The following is a 19968-nucleotide window of genomic DNA, read 5'->3' on the forward strand; positions in this document are numbered from 1 at the left end:
ATATAAATGCATAATAATAACAATGTGTGACTCTAGGGGGGAAATTAGAGTGTAAGCTCCTGTGGTGCAGATACTGATATAAATGGCTTGGTGTTCTCCGTAATACACCATGACATACAGTCATGGCCGAAATTGTTGGCACCCTTGATATTTTTCCTGAAAATCAAGTATTTCACACAAAAAAGGTATTGCATTAACACATGTTTTGCTATACACATGTTTATTCCCTTTGTATGTATTGGAACAAATATAAAACAGAGGCAGAAAAGCAAATATGACATAATGTCACACAAAACCCCAAAAATGGGCTGGACAAAAGTATTGGCACCCTTAACTTAATATTTGGTTGCACACCCTTTGGAAAACATAACTGAAATCAGTCGCTTCCTATAACCATCAATAAGCTTCTGACACCTCTCACCCGGAATTTTGGACCACTCTTCCTTTGCAAACAGCTCCAGGTCTCTCTTATTGGAAGGACACCTTTTCCCAACAGCAATTTTAAGATCTCTCCACAGGTGTTCAATGGGATTTAGATCTGGGCTCATTGCTGGCCACTTCAGAACTCTCCAGCGCTTCTTTGCCATCCATTTCTGAGTGCTTTTTGACGTATGTTTGGGGTCATTGTCCTGCTGGAAGACCCAGGATCTTGGACGCAAACCCAGCTTTCTGACACTGGGCCCTACAGTGCGACCCAAAATCCTTTGGTAATCCTCAGATTTCATGATGCCTTGCACACAGTCAAGGCACCCAGTGCCAGAGGCAGCAAAACAACCCCAAAACATCATTGAACCTCCACCATATTTTACCGTAGGTACTGTGTTTTGTTCTTTGTAGGCCTCATTCCGTTTTCGGTAAACAGTAGAATGATGTGCTTTACCGAAAAGCTCTATCTTGGTCTCATCTGTCCACAAGACGTTTTCCCAGAAGGCTTTTGGCTTACTCAAGTACATTTTGGCAAACTGTAGTCTTGCTTTTTTATGTCTCTGTGTCAGCAGTGGGGTCCTCCTGGGTCTCCTGCCATAGCGTTTCATTTCATTTAAATGTCGACGGATAGTTCGCGCTGACACTGATGCTCCCTGAGCCTGCAGGACAGCTTGAATGTCTTTGGAACATGTTTGGGGCTGCTTATCCACCATCCGGACTATTCTGCGTTGCAATCTTTCATCAATTTTCCTCATCCGTCCACGACCAGGGAGATTAGCTACAGTGCCATGGGTTGCAAACTTCTTGATAATGTTGCGCACTGTGGACAAAGGCAAATCTAGTTCTCTGGAGATGGACTTGTAACCTTGAGATTGTTGATATTTTGCCACAATTTTGGTTCTCAGGTCCTCAGACAGTTCTCGTCTCCTCTTTCTGTTGTCCATGCTTAGTGTGGCACAGACAGACACACAATGCAAAGGTTAAGTGAACGTCTCTCCTTTTTATCTGCTTTCAGGTGTGATTTCTATATTGCCCACACCTGTTACTTGCCCCAGGTGAGTTTACAGGAGCATCACATGCTTGTAACATTCTTATTTATCCGCAGTTGTGAAAGGGTGCCAATACTTTTGTCCAGCCCATTTTTGGAGGTTTGTGTGACATTATGTCGAATTTGCTTTCTTTCCTCCCTTTTTTTGTTTTGTCCCAATACACACAAAGGGAATAAACATGTGTATAGCAAAACATGTGTTAATGCAATACGTTTCGTGAGAAATACATGATTTCCTGGAGAAATATCAAGGGTGCCAACAATTTCGGCCATGACTGTATAACCAGGTAGAATAGTAATGATGTGTGATTGTGGTTGAACATTAGCGTGTAAGCTCCTCTGGTGCACAGTCTGATGTGAATGGCTTAGCGTTCTCGGTATAACACTGTGGAATATGTCACATATATATGTATAATGGTAATGGTGTGCGACTGTGGTGGACATTAGAGTGCAAGCTCCTCTGACACAAAGTCTCATGTGAACGTTCTCTTTACAACACTGAAAACATACATAAATTATCTGTACAATAAGATATAGGGAGTGTGGGAATAGCTGAGAATGTTTTTAGGGTGTACAGCCTGTAGGGGTCAGTAGACCTCTAACAGACTTTTTGATGGTGAAAGATCTAAAAGAAAGCAAAATGCAAATGGAAAGGCCTTGTCAAAGTCCCTCTGGGTGAGGCTCACTGGCCCTCCCACCACTACTCCTCTAGAACTCAATACAATGTCTCGCACTCTGCTGGCTAATTTTCAACCCCATCCACACAATTTATTTATCATGCAATCAATAGGCTGTTTCACTTTTTTTTGTTTTCATCAGGTTTGAACGAATTAAATAAAGGACAATTCTCTCTTTTCAACCAAAGCTAATAACAGACGCTGTGTGAATATTAGATTTAACTTGTGTCTGGAGCAATTTAATTTAAGACTTTGCATAAATGAAATGGCTAATGCATTTATAATAGGAACAGTGTGTTTCTGAGAATCCTTAACTCTTTCAGAATTTTAAGAAAAAGTTCTTCTTTATACATTGTATCTTGCTTGAGTATTGTATACTATCACATAATGTCATCACCTATATCCACGTTCCCATGTACCTCTGTGAATGGATTACACCGTAAACAAATATATATCCAAATATACAGTATGATCTACTTTCTGGGATCTAGTTTAAAGTGTATCTAAATCCAAAAACAAAAAAATGTAAAATATTGCAGCTTACCAGTCCTTAGATGTAGCATCTGCAGCAGTTTTATATTTTTTTTCTTCTGATGATTCTGTCAATAACACACTTTCTGCCCTAAAGTGACAAAAGCCACTCATTGTACTGTATCTATGAAAGAGCAATGTTGCCACTGTAGGACAGGATGTGTGTTGGGAATACAGAACACCGATTTCTCATCAACAAAACATGGGGGTGGTGGTGGTGGTGGGGAGCACAGTGTTCTGTAGTTCAAAGACATAACCTGGACAGGCCTGATATGTACTGTGTTGTCAACGTGCTGGATTTTGGCAGGATCAGCAGAGTCCAGTGTTTCCAATGGTACTTCAAACAGACCAGAAGAGAGAAAATAAGAGAAGTTAATTGTTAGGGTTCACGTACACGTTGAAGAACTATAGGCAAAATGTTTTTGGACAGAGGAAGGATTATAACCCCTGTCAAATTTTTTTATGCCATCTCTGTCCCATTGGGGAGATTTACCTCCACTTCTGGTCCCATAGCCAAACAAGAAATGAGAGGAAATCCCTGAAATTAAGGAAATTCCTTGAGGACCCCCAGGTCACCAGAACTAGTGCCCTTTGGAAGATTTCCCCTCTTTTCTGGGGACAACCTAAAATCTGGGATTTTCTTTACTTTCACTGATAATGGTAAACAGGATAAAAAGAGTGAATCTCCCTAATGGGGGCACAGACAGCAATAATAACTGACAGGGGTTTTAATCAATCTCCACTCCATCCAAAACTAAAAAAAAAATGTGCCTTTAGTTATGCTTTAACCAGATCTTCCCAAATCAGCCCCTCACATCCATTTCTGGGGTATTGAAAAATTCTAGTTGTGCTGGGGTGATATACAGTATATAATTAATACCAAGCCATTTTGACATTCAGTGTTATTCAAAATTAAAATTTTTGTCACCTGTGATTTTGTATAACTGGTCATTTTCTTTTTCTAATTTTTGTTATATGCAACCATGGCAGCAGTCTTCAGTTTCCTTGAACCTTATCCACCTACTTTTATAATTGGCTCACTGCTTTTCTCAGAGGTGAAAGAGGTTGATTTAGTAAGAGCAAATAGGCTGTTAACTTTAAGGAACATTTCCTTGGGAACTTCAACTTCCCTTGCAATATGAGTAGTTCATTTTTCCTTTATTACATCAACCTTAAAATCTCTTGATGTCAAGTTGTAGGAAGACCTGTGGCATCCTCTGGCATGGTTATTTACAACTCCACCTTTTGCAACACATTATATGTTACACTTGTATTTAGGGTGTACCATGGCACAAGTTGCTAAACACTCCTTAGATCAACAATCAACTTCTTATAAATATTAATGGTTGTGTTTATATTTTGTGCATTTATACACATTGCCAGCTTTTTACAAAGCAGTTCACTGATTTGGCTATAAAGAGCTTGTGTGGACTTATGCACATTTTCCCAGCTTTTACCGTAAAGAACCCTCGGTGCATGGAAAAGTTAACCTCTTTTCCTCCAGGTACAAAGGGCGTCAATGTGTGCTAAGGTTTTGCATGGGATTTTCAACTATGGCTAGATACTTGCACATCTAAAGCGATACTCCTATGGAGTACTTCCTAATATTATCATGCTTTTGACTGGATCACATATCGCATAGCAGCCTCTTGAATTCCAGAGAATCCTCTAATGAAAAGGATAAAATGAAGCAGAAAAATAAAACTTTGTTCTCCACATTTTTTCTGTTCATTTGCTCCTTTTCATTGTGTGGCCGTTTGATTTCTAGTTACATTTGCTTTTTTTATATGGGACATTTTATCTTTGAGCTCAGGCTCTGCGCTCTGATCATACGTGGTAAAATAGCGCTGGGCCATCTGCGTTGGTTAGTTATGTGTCTCCATGTTAGCAATCCGGTCCCTTGTGCTGTACTGGAATGCTGAGTGCTGACCTAATTCAACACATCCCCGCAGACCTGCGAGTTTAGGGCTGTTCAGTCCAAGGCAATGGGCTGACACCAGAAAAGAATAATGAGATTTTTTGGAGGCACACCGTACTTTTTCTCCTCAGCAGGGCTCTATCGCATCCACCATGGTATTTAAAAGCGAACGCTTTTCAAAGGTCTGCAGAATATTCACCTGTGAGGAAGCTTTTGTATTGACAGAGAAGATCGTGTCTGCCCTCTGATATCAAAGAACGGCAGCCGCAGGCATAGAACAAGAACGAGGCTCTTAAAATCAGAACATAGAACAGGAGATAGTAGATCATGTCTGGTGAAGAAGACATATTACAGATTGCATTAAATGTTGAAACTCCTTTTTTGTGTAGTTTGACAAGTTTAGGTAAAAGCTTTGCTCCCTGAATCAAGCTACTGGCTGGCTGCAGAGACATTCTCTGTTTGTATTTGAGAAGACTGCCAGTTTTGTATGAGTTTTATTCAGCTCTTTTATGTACTTTTTCATTATTCCTTTTATAGCTGCATTTTCTTTTTACAATGTCCTCCTAAAGGTGACTGTAGGTTTCAGTTTTTTCTCTGTGTCTCCACATACCTAAGCAGCACTCAAAACCCTTGGGAAGTAAATGATATGTGTTCCTAATAATTTTTAAATAGAGATGTGGTGGTTTCATGCAGTTGTACATATCTGCTGTATTCAAATTTTGGTAGTTGCTGCACCCAATGAATGAGTTAGTATTTATTTTATCCAATCCACTTGCCCACCTAAGTGCAGCTATTAGTATTCCTCTTAGAAGCAAATGTACTTAAAAATGGGTCAGGTTTAAATATTGTAAATTCTCATTTGCAGCCAGCAGGTTGGGCTTTTTTCTAATGTTTTCCAGAAATTTTTTGGCTCCTTTTGGTAAAAAAAAAAATCTGCTTTTTATAAAGCTCAGTAGCTCAAGCTGAAATTTACACACACAAGTAATGAGTCATAGAAATTACTCCTCCCCATCCTTGCCATCGGCTTGGTGATTCTCTTAAAGACAGAATGTATAAGAGGTAACAGACCCTGCAGTGCTCACAGTGTTAGGGGATTCCTGAGTCTCATGGGTGCATCTTGTAATAAATGAATATTTATCTAAAGAAAATAAATGCATATGTATTTAAAAGTAAAAATAAAAAAGTTTAACTTCTGTTTTGCCATTGAGGGAGCAGACACATGTAACATAGTGGGAACAGAAACAGAGACATATGTAACAGTGAGCCCGTATTTCCAGTCCTCCAGTGTCAAAATACAAGCAACACTGTCTTGCAAACTAGGTTGCCTCTCCCCCCCACACTTCAACCTTTTCTTGACTTTCCTGCTACTCCCCGCCACAAAATCTACTCCAAAAAATCTGGCCAAACCCCACCAGCTCACCTCTCCACTTACATGTGTAGCACTACCCTTGTAAGGGCCGCTGGATTTGATTTGGGTCGCCCTATGAATTGCACGACCAGGCAGCATGCATTTTCCACATTTCCACATTCAGAGTCAGTAAAACAGTCCTTGAGCTTGTTTTTATTTGTCATTTTATTAAGGGGTTAACAATGTGCATAAGGTAAAGGGGTTATGGGATGCCCAGTTTGAATGAAGAACCAGAATAATGAGGACTTTTCCTACTCTGGCACACTGAGGAAAAAAATGCCAATCACTTGACTGCATTCCAGCTGGATCCATTACAGTCCTTAGTAAAATAATCCCCTTCTAGGAGCTTGGTATCTCCTGGATAAATGTCTAGTAACATGACCATGTGTAGGAGCTCCTGGTCCACTTGGTGCACAGAACACCAGCCCACCTGGCTATGGTATCTGATCCCAGGACAAGGGATTGGGTAAGCTATGAACTGTTCCTTGAAAACTTGCATTCAGCAGACCTCTCCCTTCTAGGCCCTGGGTGTGTAGAGGTACTCACATTGTCCTTGACCTTGTGGATAGAACTGCTTTCAAGCCTTCTAGCTGGGCTGCTTCCTTTCCAAGCTTTGCAGGCTGTCCTTTGCCAGTGGAAGGCAAGGCAGTGGAGCTCCCTCTTTCAGTTTCTCCTCAACCTCCAGCCTGGTAGAAGAACCCCTGTCCTCTGGGGCTCCCTCCCAGGCCACACAGCAACATCTCTCAGCAATCCATTTTCCAACCAACTCCTCTAGCGTGGCTCTCTTATATTTATGGGTTAGTTTACCACACTACCAGGGCCTCTTGGCCTGGGATTGGTTAGACTACCATGAATATGCAGATTGAGGTCTCCACCCCTCCACTTACTGGCTGCTGGAAGTTTCCATGGACCTCCAGAACTAGGTGGAGGGGGGTAGAGTCCCAACCTGCTGAGTCATCTAACCTGACCTCACACTAAACCCACAGAAATTCAGGCTCACTCACTACCATGAGCCAAAAATACATTTAGTTTACTTACTAGTGAGTGCTACACATGGATCTACAAGTTGGATCAATAGAAGCAGTACCTGCTCAATGAATTACCAGTGATCCCTCCACATACATACATGTTGCAATGTGCACTGGCTCCATGGCAACTTTCCTCCAGAGCCAGGACATTCTCTACAGTGCATCCTACATGTTCTTTTCCTTCCTCTGGCATACAGGGAGCAACATAAGTCTCTGACTCACCATCTGCTTCTCAGAGCCTAGTGCTCCTAAGCCCTGATCTGTCACTCTTCAGAGCCAGCTGTCCCACACAGTGCTGCTGGCAGTGCAGCTCCTCCCTGCACTGCATGCTGAAGTGCAATACAAGTTTTATGTGCCTCATGCTGTTTATTGTTGCTGGGTCAGTGAAACTGTGCCACTTACTGCTTGTTCCATGAATGGAGATGTGCTGACAGCACAATCCCTCATCTATCAGAAACCCCAACTCCTAACACCCATCCTCTAACTTCCCTCCAGAACAAGAGGAGCATCTGCCAGGAGGATGGGCTGTCGTGTTGTGTGTGAGCACACCCTACTCTGTAGCATGAAAGCCTAACCGTATGTATGCTCAGTCATACGCCATCATAAGACGTGTAAAGTGCGGGCCTACAATTCTGTATTAGGCTGTTACAGTAACTCAGTTGAAAGCAAGCTTTAAAAGTTGAAGCCCAAATCCAGCTTTTTCTTTTAACTGTGCTGGGCAACTTATATTAATATATAAAAAAATATTCAAGAATAACATCAACATTTGTACAAAGTGATGAACACTCAAAACTTTGAGGAAAATCAATCTAGAAAAAAAAAAGTTGGCCAATATTTGAAAGAGGCAAAACTCCTGTGTTACCTATTTTAAAATTCTCAGGTCATTGCTAAAGAGATTTATTTGGAAACATCAGGGTTCCCAAGTAGCATTGATTGAGTAGTTGACTGGTTGCATAATGCCCTCTTTAAAAATGGGTACAATTGGAAGAAATTGGGCAACTTAATTTTACATTTTATATAGGACTCCTGGGGTTGGGCTTTACATCTCATGCATATGGGTATATTAACATACTCATATCTAGGGCTTATTCATTTTGCAGGGAGATGAAAAAAATCAATGCTTTGGTGCATAATTATGCCCGTTTGTGCATGTAAGCTCAATCTACTGGCCAGAATATTAATTTATTGTGGCCACTGGAATAAATGTATGTGTATACATGTGTGTTTATTCATGTCAGTTATGCTCTTCCCTGAACGCTGAATTGGGGAATTTTTTTCATGCCTCTAAACACAGCTCTTAAAATACGTATAATGTATACTAACGTATAATGTGCATGGCTTTGAAGGCGAACATAGAACTGCGTTTAAAAGCATCAAAAGTATGCTGTAAAAGCAGCATTTTTTTAAATGTCTTGTGTGCATGAGGACTTAAAGTTAAACCTGGATGTAGTACCCTCTAGTGTGCTACTAGGGCAGTGTAGGTAAATTTATTGTGTACCACTCATGGTAATTGTGTGAATCTGTGATTTGGTTGGGTTTTTTGCAGGTCAGGCTGGATGGCTTAACAAGTTTGGGACTCTATTGCCTCCACCTGGTTCTAGAGGACCAGGATAACCTTCCAGAAGCCAGTGGGTGGAAGGGTGGAGACCTAATTTGCAAGTTTATAGGAGTGTAACCAATTCCAGGTTTTGAGACCCTGGTAGAGTGGTGAGACCAACCCATAAGTATGGGAAAGTCAGGCTGGCTGGGAAGTTGGGTGGAAGATGAAGTGCTGAAGAGGCTATCGGTGGCCTGGGAGGGGTCCCCTAGGTCTAAGGGGGCTAGTTCAGGAGAATTCATTCAGAATCACAGTATGAACAGGATCAAGGCCTGGGAGTAGTGGGAGCAAGGAGGACAGAGTGAGTACCTCAGCACACCCAGGGATTCACCAGGGGAAAGACTGGCACATGTAGCAAGCTTTCAAAGGACAGCACTGTGCTTAATCCTTTATCCTTGTCTTCAGAGCAGCCAGGAGGGCTGGTACTGTCTGCAGGCTTTGGAGCTGGGAGCAGTTCTTCAGGGGAGAGGAAACATCTCTGCATGTAGTTTGCAACAAATTAAGCTAACTTTCAAAGGGGCTGCGAGTCCCTAGCTCGTAAGGGGCAGTTGCTACTATTCTGTAAAGACTGATAGTTTCAAAGGAAAAGAACAGTCCAGCATCTGTTTTTGTAAATAGGAAGGAAGTTGTCCCTTTGTATTGTTTCAGTTAAGTTGGGCATCCCATAATCCCTGTTACCTTATCCTAGTTATATCCCCTTAATAAATAACAAAAACCAAGCTCACAAACTGTTCACTGACTGTGGATGCAAGTGTGAAAAATGCGTGTTGCCTGGGTGTGCAAAGCTTAGAGGGATCCAGAAATACAAGAGAGTAGCGCTAAATGAGCAAACATTTTAAAATTTTGTTTTATACACAGAGGAATCTGCTAAAACCTGTCAGGTTTTTATTGCTGTCTGTGTCCATGTTTGGGAGAGTTAACCTCACTTCCTTTCTCAATGACAGCAGGTTACAAAGACAAGAAATGATGAGATATTTCTTTGATGGGGACAGAAACAACAACGAAAGCACATTTATTTAGTAGAGCAGTGAGGAGTTCTGCCAGTTTTTGGTGTCAATGAAAAATGAAGTGAGGTACAGTTTCCTCAGTGAGGGCATATACAGAAAAAAAAACTGACTTTTACCTGTTGAAAACCAAACTTTTGCCTAGGTTTGGTCTTAAAGTAGAAATGTAGGCAAAATTTATTTTCATTTTGAATAGTGTAAAAGAGGGTTATAAACCCTGTCATTATTTTTACCATTTGTGTCACATTGGGGAGATTTACCTTCACTTCCTGTCCCATAGCCAAAACAGGAAGTGGGATGAAATCCCAGCAAATTAATTGCTTTCCCGCCACCCTATAGCAGGGCGGCAGGAGCATGCAAAATCATGTATACTGTATATATGTGATTTTGCATTTCCGGGTAGGGAGTGCTATTCACGGCCACGGCTGTCAGTCATGGGGTCTTGGCTGGTGATTGTCGAGTATTACCAATGGGGGAGAGAACTGTATGTAAACAATACAGTTCTCTCCCCTGTCAGCTCCAGCACACTGCTTTGTATGGCTCTGCATAGCATATTAGTACAGTGTCAGTCCTTTTTATTAGCACCGATCACTGTATTGATGTCACTAGGGATGTCAGTGACACCAAGTCAGTTCTCCCCAGTTGCCAGAATGCCCGACGCAGTCCCGCTATAAGTTGCTGATTGCCGCCATTACTAGTAAAAATAAAACAAAATTACAGTATCTATACCGCTATTTGTAAATGCTATAACTTTGACGTAAACTGATTCATTTATACGTTTTTATACGTATTGGGATTTTTGTTAGCAAAGACATGTAGCTGAATACATTTTGTCCTAAATTTATGACGAAATTTGATTTTTAAAATTTTTTTTACTGGACATGTTTACTAGCAAAAATATTGTTTATTTCCCAAAATTGTCAGCCTTTTTTTTTAAAGCACAAAAAATAAAAAAAGATACCACGAGTGTTTTTACATTAAATGTTTTTAAAGTTTGGGATACATTACATAAACTTATGAAATGGGATTTTAATTCACAATTAATATCACTGAGGAACACGGATTATTTTCCTCCAGGTAAGGAGGAGAGCACAGGAAAATGGTTTAAAAAAGAAGATATCCAATTGAGAGATATAATGGAAGGACAGGAATTGAGAACACTTAAGGATTTGAAAAAAGATAAAAGGGAACTCTTCATTAAAATAGATGAGTGGAGATATCACCAATTAAAACACTTTGTCAGAAACCTTCCAAAACCGTTGAGATCGAGAAAGGATTGGAACCTGTTTGAGAGGTTGTTAGAAACACGAGGTGACAGGAGGCAAGGTACGGCAAAAATTTATAAGACCCTCACTGAGTTAGACACTTACACAAAGCCAATGTATATAGTAAAATGGGAAAGAGATTTGGGAATAGAGATAGATGAAGATAAACAAAGGAAAATATATAGATTAATACACGAGAATAGAAGTATGAGAGAGGTGGAGGTAAATTATAAGTGTTTAACGAGATGGCACATTACACCGAAGGTTGAGTATAAGATATGTGGGGAAAATTCACAAGAGTGCTGGAGGGGTTGTGGAAAAATAGGCACGTTATATCATATATGGTGGGAGTGCCCGAAGATCCAAGGTTTCTGGGAGATAATTGTCCAACTAATTGAGAATATCTCTGGGATAAAGATAGGACTGGACCCAGATGTATGTTTACTACATAGTACAGAGTTATCAGTAAATAAATATAAGGACTCGGGTATATGGTGCTACCTGAATGCGGCGAAGGGTTTGATACCTAAGTTTTGGCATAGACCAGAGGTGCCGAAGATAGAGGACTGGGTGGAAAGAACGAATCAAATTTGTAAGATGGAGAGATTGTGTTATATGCAGGAAGACAGGATGGGGCTGTTCTCTAAGAGGTGGAGAAAATGGGAAGAATTTATGTTGAAATATATGAAGTAGCAATGTGAGAAAGATGAAAGGATTTACATACCCTATATTCTCGTTGGGAAAAGAGGTAATAGAACAATGCAGAGTGGGTGGGTTTACATGGGGGGGGGAGGTTTTATTTAGGGAGGAGAGGAAATTAGATAGAGGGGGGGAGGTAAATGGGAATAAAGATAGTAAGAAATGTTATTAAGGATATGGAAATGGTTTTTGTATGAGAATAATGATGAAATATGTATTATATATGGAAAATAAATAAAAATTTAAATTAAAAAAAAAAACAAAAACACACAGGTGATCAAATACCATTGAAAGAAAGCTCTATTCATGGGAAAAAAAGGACCTAAATTTAATTTTAGTGCAGCGTTGCATGACTGCGCAATTGTCAGTCAAAGTGACGCAGCGCTGTAATGCAAAAAATGGCCTGTTCAGGAAGGGGGGTAAATCCTCTGGAGGGCAAGTGGTTAAGGGAATCCCTTGGGCTCCCCAGGTCACCAAAACTGGTGTCCCCATTGGAAGATTTCCCCTCTATTACTTTTCCGGAGACAACCCAACATTTGAGATTTTCTTCTACTTTCAATGATAATGGTAAACAGGACAAATAGAGAGGGTAAATCCCCCTAACAGAGATATAGAGAGCAATAAAAACTAATAGGTCTTCTAATCCATGTCCCCTCTGTCGAAAACTAAAAAAAAAGTTTTGCCTTTAGTTATACTTTAAGATTCATACAAGTTTATCAGTAAATAAAGGCCAGAGCAGAAAATAACTCACACTGATTACTGTGCGCTGCTATATATTCATTATGCCAAATATTCATGAATTTAATAAAATTACTATGGCTTGGTCCAGAAAATGTGATTAGAGGGTTATATATGTCAGTGAATTCCCTTTGTATCACATTTGTTTTTTCCTTCGGCTTTATGCAGAATTTGAGTGGAAAAGAGGGTTCCATCTTAGTAGACCAATTAAAGGAAAATAATGAAATCACAGTGCTTGGATTTACTATACCACAAAACTCAGTATGAGAAAATCCTCAGTGTAATGAGTGGGCCAATTTATCCCAATCTTCTCCACTAAAACCTGTTTATGGTCCTTTAATTTCTGATTTGGGGTTGTCACACTGCTGGTAATGCCAATTGTGGTATAATAGTAGGTGGTAAATAAAAAACAGAGATGAATAAAAGTATGCTCATCTGCCTGTGGAAAACCCTTTTCTATATTTCCAGGTTTCTTCTTATAAAAAGAAAATGGTACAGTCTCTACAATTAAGAATTATTTTTCTCCTGATCTGATTTGTCATATTTTTTTCCTCCTTAGGAAATGACCATTGATAATGAGAGTGTCATCATCATTTTTCCTCAGTGCATTAAAGAGCATTTCCATATAATGGTCTGGTAATTAGCCATCTGCATCTCTACTCTTTAGTATTAGTTATTTTGTCGGTAATCTTTTCTGAAAGCTTGTGTAGGTTAATAGCCCTCCTAAGCATTATACAGGGACATGAATTTGATCAGGTGGGAGGTCTCTGCTTTTTGCTTTCATACTTGTTTATAGCTCTGTGAAAATCACTACAGAACAGTTAGGGGAATTTAATTCAGAAACTCTGACATGCTTCCACGCAACAAATGTCAGTGCAGGCAACAGATTTGTGTTATTGCTGTTGCCAGGTACATAAATCTGGGGTATGCACCACATGTGGAGGTGTACTGAAGCGGGGTGTCCATATGAACTGCCTCAGTGCAGCATCACAAAGACAGCACAGCGTATGAGAAATTTTGTATTGGGGGGTGGAGCTTGATGGAGATTCACAGAAACTAGTTCCCCATCGGGTCTGCTCCATGATTGACAGCAGGCATTGGACGGATCCTTAGCCTATAGACAACAACTATTCACTGTTATTATTAACTTTGTTTGGGTTAGAGACACTCTTTTGCCGGAAGCCATACTATATGTCAGAGCCCACACCCCACAGCCAGCAACATAGGTCTGTTCCTACATCTCCCAGCACTAGACTACAAAGATATTTCGAGAAAGTAGCGCAGAACACTACCTTTTCTCCACCAGCTCTTCATGACACAGTATACTGGACCACTAACCTTGTTCAGCCCGAAGGCATAGAGGGAATCCACTCTACATCTACTCACAGAGTCTTGCACACTGTGGCTTACAGGCTTAGTGTTTCTAGGAGGGTTCTGTTCCACAGCGGGCTCTAGAATAGAGACCCTGCCACTTAGTGAGGCTCACAAAAAAGCAAGCTACCCCTCACTAACAGAATTTCCATCACTAGCCACCAGCACTTCCTCTCCCAAGCTGGTTGCTTCTTCTTCTTGTTATCTATCTATCTATCTATCTATCTATCTATCTATCTATCTATCTATCTATCTATCTATCCATTCAGTCGTATCCGACCCTAGGCGATTGCATGGACCGTCACTTGTAAGCAACATTTTCCATGAATTCTCTTAGCAATTATTTTACAGGGTAGGTTGCCAGGTCTTTCCCCAACCCCTACCATGCAGGAGACCGCATGGCCAGGGATGCCTTCTTGTTATACTCTATTCCATAACCTCAAGGGTAAACTTTGTTCAAATGTATATACAGCATATCACCCAGGAGCGCAAATACAAAATTGCCAAAAGACCTAACAGAATGTTCAAAAGTCCATAAATTGGTTGGAATGGATGGGGTTAATCACTGACAGCATCTGCATTCACTCCTCATAAGCGGGATCTTTGGTGATTCCTGCTGGTAAACCCTGTGAGAAAAAAAAACAGGAGAGAAAGAACAGTGCAGTATTTTGTATTCAGTGGCATTTTCTCTCCCTTCTCTGTTTTGTTTTTTATCACTTTTTTTATAAACTCTTTACTTAATAACCATGGGGTTAATCATGACTATTACACACTATCCCCAGTTCTTCGGATACACCATGAATACACCTTTTAATACCATATGTGGGTACCCTATTAAATAATTGAGACCAGCCATTGATAAGAACTGCACTTACTTGGTAAAATAGTAATTACATGTTGAGGTCCTATAGTTAGACTACAACTATAAAATAACATTCTTGAACACTGTCCTTTAAGTGGAGATGCAGTCAACCATGAAGAGGAGAGGTCTCTGACAACAGCTGCAGAGCATGGGTGGAGACATCACCCTTAGGCTTCCTATGGGGCATCCGTTGTCGCCTGTCCTCCTCTACAAAGAAGCCGGCACTGGGACCCAATCATGTGATAGGACCAGAGCACTCTCAGAATAGGTAAGTATACAGATCTTTCCCTTTACAGGGTAGATAAATCAGACTTAGAATAGGGGTGAGAGTAGATTTAAGTATAGTTAGTAAACTTATGTTAGGAAAAAGTCTCACTCTGATTCTCTGGCACTTAGAATCCACTCTTGTGGGACCCTATGATGGGGTCCAATTAGAGGGTAACATTGAGACTAAAACAGATCACATAATAGTGCTGGTTCTCGCAACACTACTCTCATGCCAGACTGCACCATGAAGTCGGTCTACCCCTCTATATATTACCTCCAGAAGGGAAGTGGCTGACACACACAGGGGAAGACATGTCACCATAAGAAATACTTAACCTCCTAGCACCAGCCAACAATCAACAGGACAACATTAAAAATGACTCTATATAGGCACATGCCTGCTATCAATTACAAGGAGCTAGCACACCTGATAGGGAGCTAGTGTCTCAGCTTCCCCATCAGGCTCCAGCCACTGCGGTGTCACTAGTTGTTGGAGGCTGTCGGTTGTGAAGCCTTAACAGCCAGTGACAGGGAGGGGGTAGCTGTGGCAAATATGCAGCTCTGCTATACTGTATACAGGGACAAGCACTCTGCCTGTCTCTCTACACCAACTTAGAGTGGGTCTTAACTAGCTCCAGTTTCCTTATCTCTGGACTGGAGGAAAATAGTGAAGATGTTTTCATTCGGGAAGCGATCTGGATACATTTGTGTGCTCTATAAGAAGTATATTTCCCCCTATTTTGGCATAATTGGCTACAGTTGCTCAGGAGGGGTGTGTTTTTTCCTCCTCTGAAGTTGAGCTTGAACCTTTGGCTCCTTCCTTGCTTTGGTACCCTCTAGTGGCAGTGAGCAACATTCTTTCACATTTGAAGATCTAAAACTGCCCCAGGGTGTGAACTAACATCTATGTATAGATTTATTTATTCGTGGAAGTTTCTAGTAGCTGAAATACTGTCAGAATGATCAAGGGAATGACCCATTTTGTGTGCATGGCTGCAAAACGTATTAACATGTCGAAATTGCATTTGGGATATCATTGACTCTCCATCTGCTTTAAATGTGCATTAGATAGATGACATGTGCCAATTGATGATTTGTCTGATTGACGTATTTGCCTGTGAATGCTTTTGTTTTATTTTTTAAAGAACAAAGATAGATATCAGAGGCCTTCTGGTCAGTCCTCGTATCCAACAGGTTCACTGGGCTTGTCAATTATTAGACTGCTTCTATAATGAGTCTTGTGCTTAATGTTTTCCATGATCAGTCTGGAACAATGATATTTGGATGATAGGATGTTGGCTTTACTGTAAAAAATTAATTTCAGCATTTTTTTTTTTTATAAATTGTATGCAATAAAATTAAACATGAACATTTTGCATTTAGAGTGTATGCTGTAAGTTCAATCCTGACAACCATCTTGCACATCTAGCCACTCTGTAATGCAGCTTTAGATGGAGTGTTGAGCAATCAAAAACCCTGTCTGTTTTGTACTGCTGTCTGTGTCATTGCTGTGAAGATTCGCCCTCTCTATTTGTCTTGGTTACCATTGTCATTGTACCATTTTACAGGTGACACTGGAACAGGAGTTAAGGAAAATCTTTCAATTGGGACAACTTTTCTGGTGACAACTGTCTAATGCTGGCCAATATATGAGTAGGTTTTTGAACAATGTATAAAGTGCAGAATCTCATGAGCTGCTATGCTGAATTGTGATACAAAATAATAAATGGAAAATAAAGTGATAAAAAATAAAATAAAATTGTGAATCGCTCACACCATTTACATTCCCATACAAAATGTGTTATATAACATAAAATATCAGTCAAGTGACGCGCTTCACTTCTGATTTAAACCAAAACAATCAGCACAAATTTCTCCTAATAAGTGTCCATGCATTGGTTATCTATATGGTTGTATATCTTCACAGATGCTTGAATAGCAAATAACTTCTTAAAACACCTCGTGTGATTATACACTGCAAACCAATGTGTGTACACCCCCACCAAACATTTATTGATTTAACAATATCCAGTATTCCACTCACATGTATGATGTACAATATCGCGTGTTACACCCACATGGAAGAAAAATATATTTTAAATATTTTAAAAATATTCTTCCCAAATATATTGACATATATTTTAAATGCTACAATTTTGGCCATATAAATATATATGTTAAAATTACTTTTTTTTATGTTAAAAAAAATCTGAAGAATATATTTTAAAAATATCATCTTAAGTCATCTTAACATATAAGATTTTAAAAAATATATTTCAAATATATTTTTCTTCCATATGGGAAAGTAACTCCAAAAAGGCACTGCTACTGGTATGAATCCTCCAATCGCTATTCTATAAGGCAGGATAGCAGTTGGAGGATCCATACCAATAGCAGTGTCTTTTTGGAGTTACTTTGTAAGACGCGATGTTATACATCATACATATGAGTGAAATACTGGATATTGTTATATTAATAAGCGTGGCACTTGATTGATATTTTAAGGTTTTTGAACGAATGTTCATACGAAAAGTCGTAAGAACATTTATAAGAAAATTCTTAGTATACTTGATGACTTACCGAATGTTGTTCGAAAGTACTTCAAAATTTTGTTTGCTTTCAAGATTTAATTTTTGAGTTAATGAACTTTCCTAAATTTTTAAACCCACACACACAAATACTGTTAGAAATGTGGTTGCTCATGAAAAACATTTCCATCCAGCTCCTAATTTTCTCATCACTGCAGTTGAAAATGAACTTCGATTTGACCCCATTAATGACTAGAAAGTCAAACAAACGCTCTTAACCACATGCCACCCAGCCACTGTAGAAATACGGTGGCAGGGCGTCACGGCTGGGCAAAGCCACATTTTAAAACGTGTGTTTTTAAAACAGGTAGGGGGCGCGCGTGAGGCGTGCCGCCGCCCTACCTGTCCAACCGATCACAGCCGCAGATGTCAGTCGCCGGGTCAAAGCCGGTCGTTACCAGCTATGTCCCGGCGATCGGCGGCAATCGCTGACAGAGTGTCAGGGCAGGGCTGTGGAACGGACAGGTAGGCCTAGTGACAGGGTAACGCACTGACTGACGACAACCACCACCAACAGACCGAAGTCCCTCAGGGAGCGGAGTCTAAGTCCCAGGCTGCTCTTCACCAGGGCCCCTAATGGTTGGGATGGACTTGACGCAGCCAGGAACCAGGTCGCGGCCCCCGAGACACCCCGGCTGCGGTAATGGCCACCGCCAATGGCGTGTAACTGGTAAGAATGACAATAGCGTAGTCAGGCAGGCCGGGTCGACAACAATGGGACAAAACGGTACAGAACAGTAGACAGAGAATCACAGGTCATGGGCCGGGTTCAGCAACAGAAGGTCAGATCGAAGGAAAACACAGAGAATGGTCTAGTCACAAGCCGTGTCAGATACCAGAAGAGTCACGAGAGTATACACAGAGCTGTAGCAAGACAAAGACACAAGTGCAAAGGGCATGTGTGGACCACAGGCTTATATGTAATCAGCCACACCACTCTGGAGGATAGACCTCAGAGACCAGAAGGCATAAAAAGATTCCCACCATGCTCTGCAGAAATCCAACATGGATGCCAGCACATGGAGAAACATAACCTCTGGGAAAAGGTAGGACCTTGACACAGAGAGCACATCTGCAGTAGCTGTGCTTTCTGTCAGTTCCCTCACAGCTCCGGGACACGCTGATCGGGACAGAAGAGTTTCTCTCTCCCGATCAGCAGTGTTCCCTGCAGTACACACCCCCGCCCCCTAGTAAAACACTCCCCTCACACAGTTAACCCTTTCCCTGAATAATAAACTTAACCCCTTCCTCCCCAGTGCCATTAGTACAGTGTCAGTGTTTTTTTTTTGCACTGATCACTGTATTGGTGTCACTGGGGATGTCAGTGACCCCAAGTCAGTACCCCCCAATGTCAGAATGTCCACCGCAGTCCCGCCATAAGTCGCTGATCACCGCCATTATTAGTATAAAAAAAACCTAAAAATCCCAGTATCTTTCCCGCCATTTGTAAACGCTATATCTTTCACGTAAACCAATTAATTTACATGTATTGGGTTTTTTTTTTTAGCAAAGACATGTTGCAGAATGCATTTTGGCAGAAATTTATGACTAAATTACTATAGCAAAAAGTCCAAAATATTGTTTTTTTTCCTCAAAATTGTCAGCCTTTTTTTTTATAGTGCAAAAAATAAAAACCGCACAAGCAATCAAATACCACCGAAAGAAAGCTCAATTTGTGGGAAAAAAAAGGATGTATATTTCATTTATGTACTGTTTTGCATGACCGCGCAATTGTCCGCTAAACTAGCACAGCGCTGTATAGCAAAAAAATGGCGTAAATTGCAGTATCTATACCATAGTTTGTAGACGCTATAACTTTCACACAAAGCAATCAATATACACTTATTGGGATTTTTTTACCAAAAACATGTAGCAGAATACATTTTGGCCTAAATTTATAACTAACTTTGAGTTTACTATATATTTTTTATAGCTGAAATTAAAAAATATCGTTTTTCTTCAAAATTTTTGGCCTTTTTTTGTTTATAGCGTGAAAAATAAAAAGCGCACAGGTGATCAAATATCACCGAAAGGAAGCTCTATTTGTGTGAATAAAAGGATGTAAATTTCGTTTGGGTGCAGCATTGCATGACCGCGCAATTATCAGTTGAATTAGTGCAGCGCCGAGTAGCAAAAAGAGGCCTGGTCATTAAGGGGGGCAAATCCTCTGGAGGTCAAGTGGTTAAAAACAAAAAATGCTGAACAAAATTCTACCAGTGTGTCAGCTGTAGAATGGATTCCCTCTCACCTTAATGACATTTTCTCTATAATTCCTGATGTGTTTCCTGGACAGGACATGAGGGAAAAATTCCCAGTGGGGCACAGACAGTAAAAAAAAAACCAGAAATGCACAGTCAAGGGTTATAACTATTCCCTACTCTAAACAAATCTACATAATAAAGTCTGGCATTTAGATACACTTAGAAACCTCAGATCAACTACTTCTGCTTCTCCCCTTTTGAACTGCAACAACATTACAAGGTACGGGGTTCACAAGGGGAGTGGAGACTAAGGAAATTCTATCTATTTTATTCAGCAAAA

General features: G+C 40.4%; 1 long non-coding RNA gene across 4 annotated transcripts in view; it reads left to right on the forward strand.

Moving 5' to 3' along the window:
• Positions 1 to 16598, forward strand: part of LOC149456660 (uncharacterized) — a 140842-nt gene extending 124244 nt beyond the window's left edge. For all 4 annotated transcript variants that reach the window (XR_016313829.1, XR_016313830.1, XR_016313831.1 and 1 more), the window contains one exon: positions 16408 to 16598. This is a non-coding gene — a long non-coding RNA (uncharacterized LOC149456660). The remainder of the gene's footprint in view (positions 1 to 16407) is intronic.
• The last annotated feature ends 3370 nt before the right edge of the window (positions 16599 to 19968 follow it).

Source organism: Staurois parvus, unplaced genomic scaffold, assembly GCF_062004578.1.
Source record: "Staurois parvus isolate SC_StPar_1 unplaced genomic scaffold, SC_StPar_1.0 ptg000352l, whole genome shotgun sequence".
NCBI classification, from domain to species: Eukaryota; Metazoa; Chordata; class Amphibia; order Anura; family Ranidae; genus Staurois; species Staurois parvus.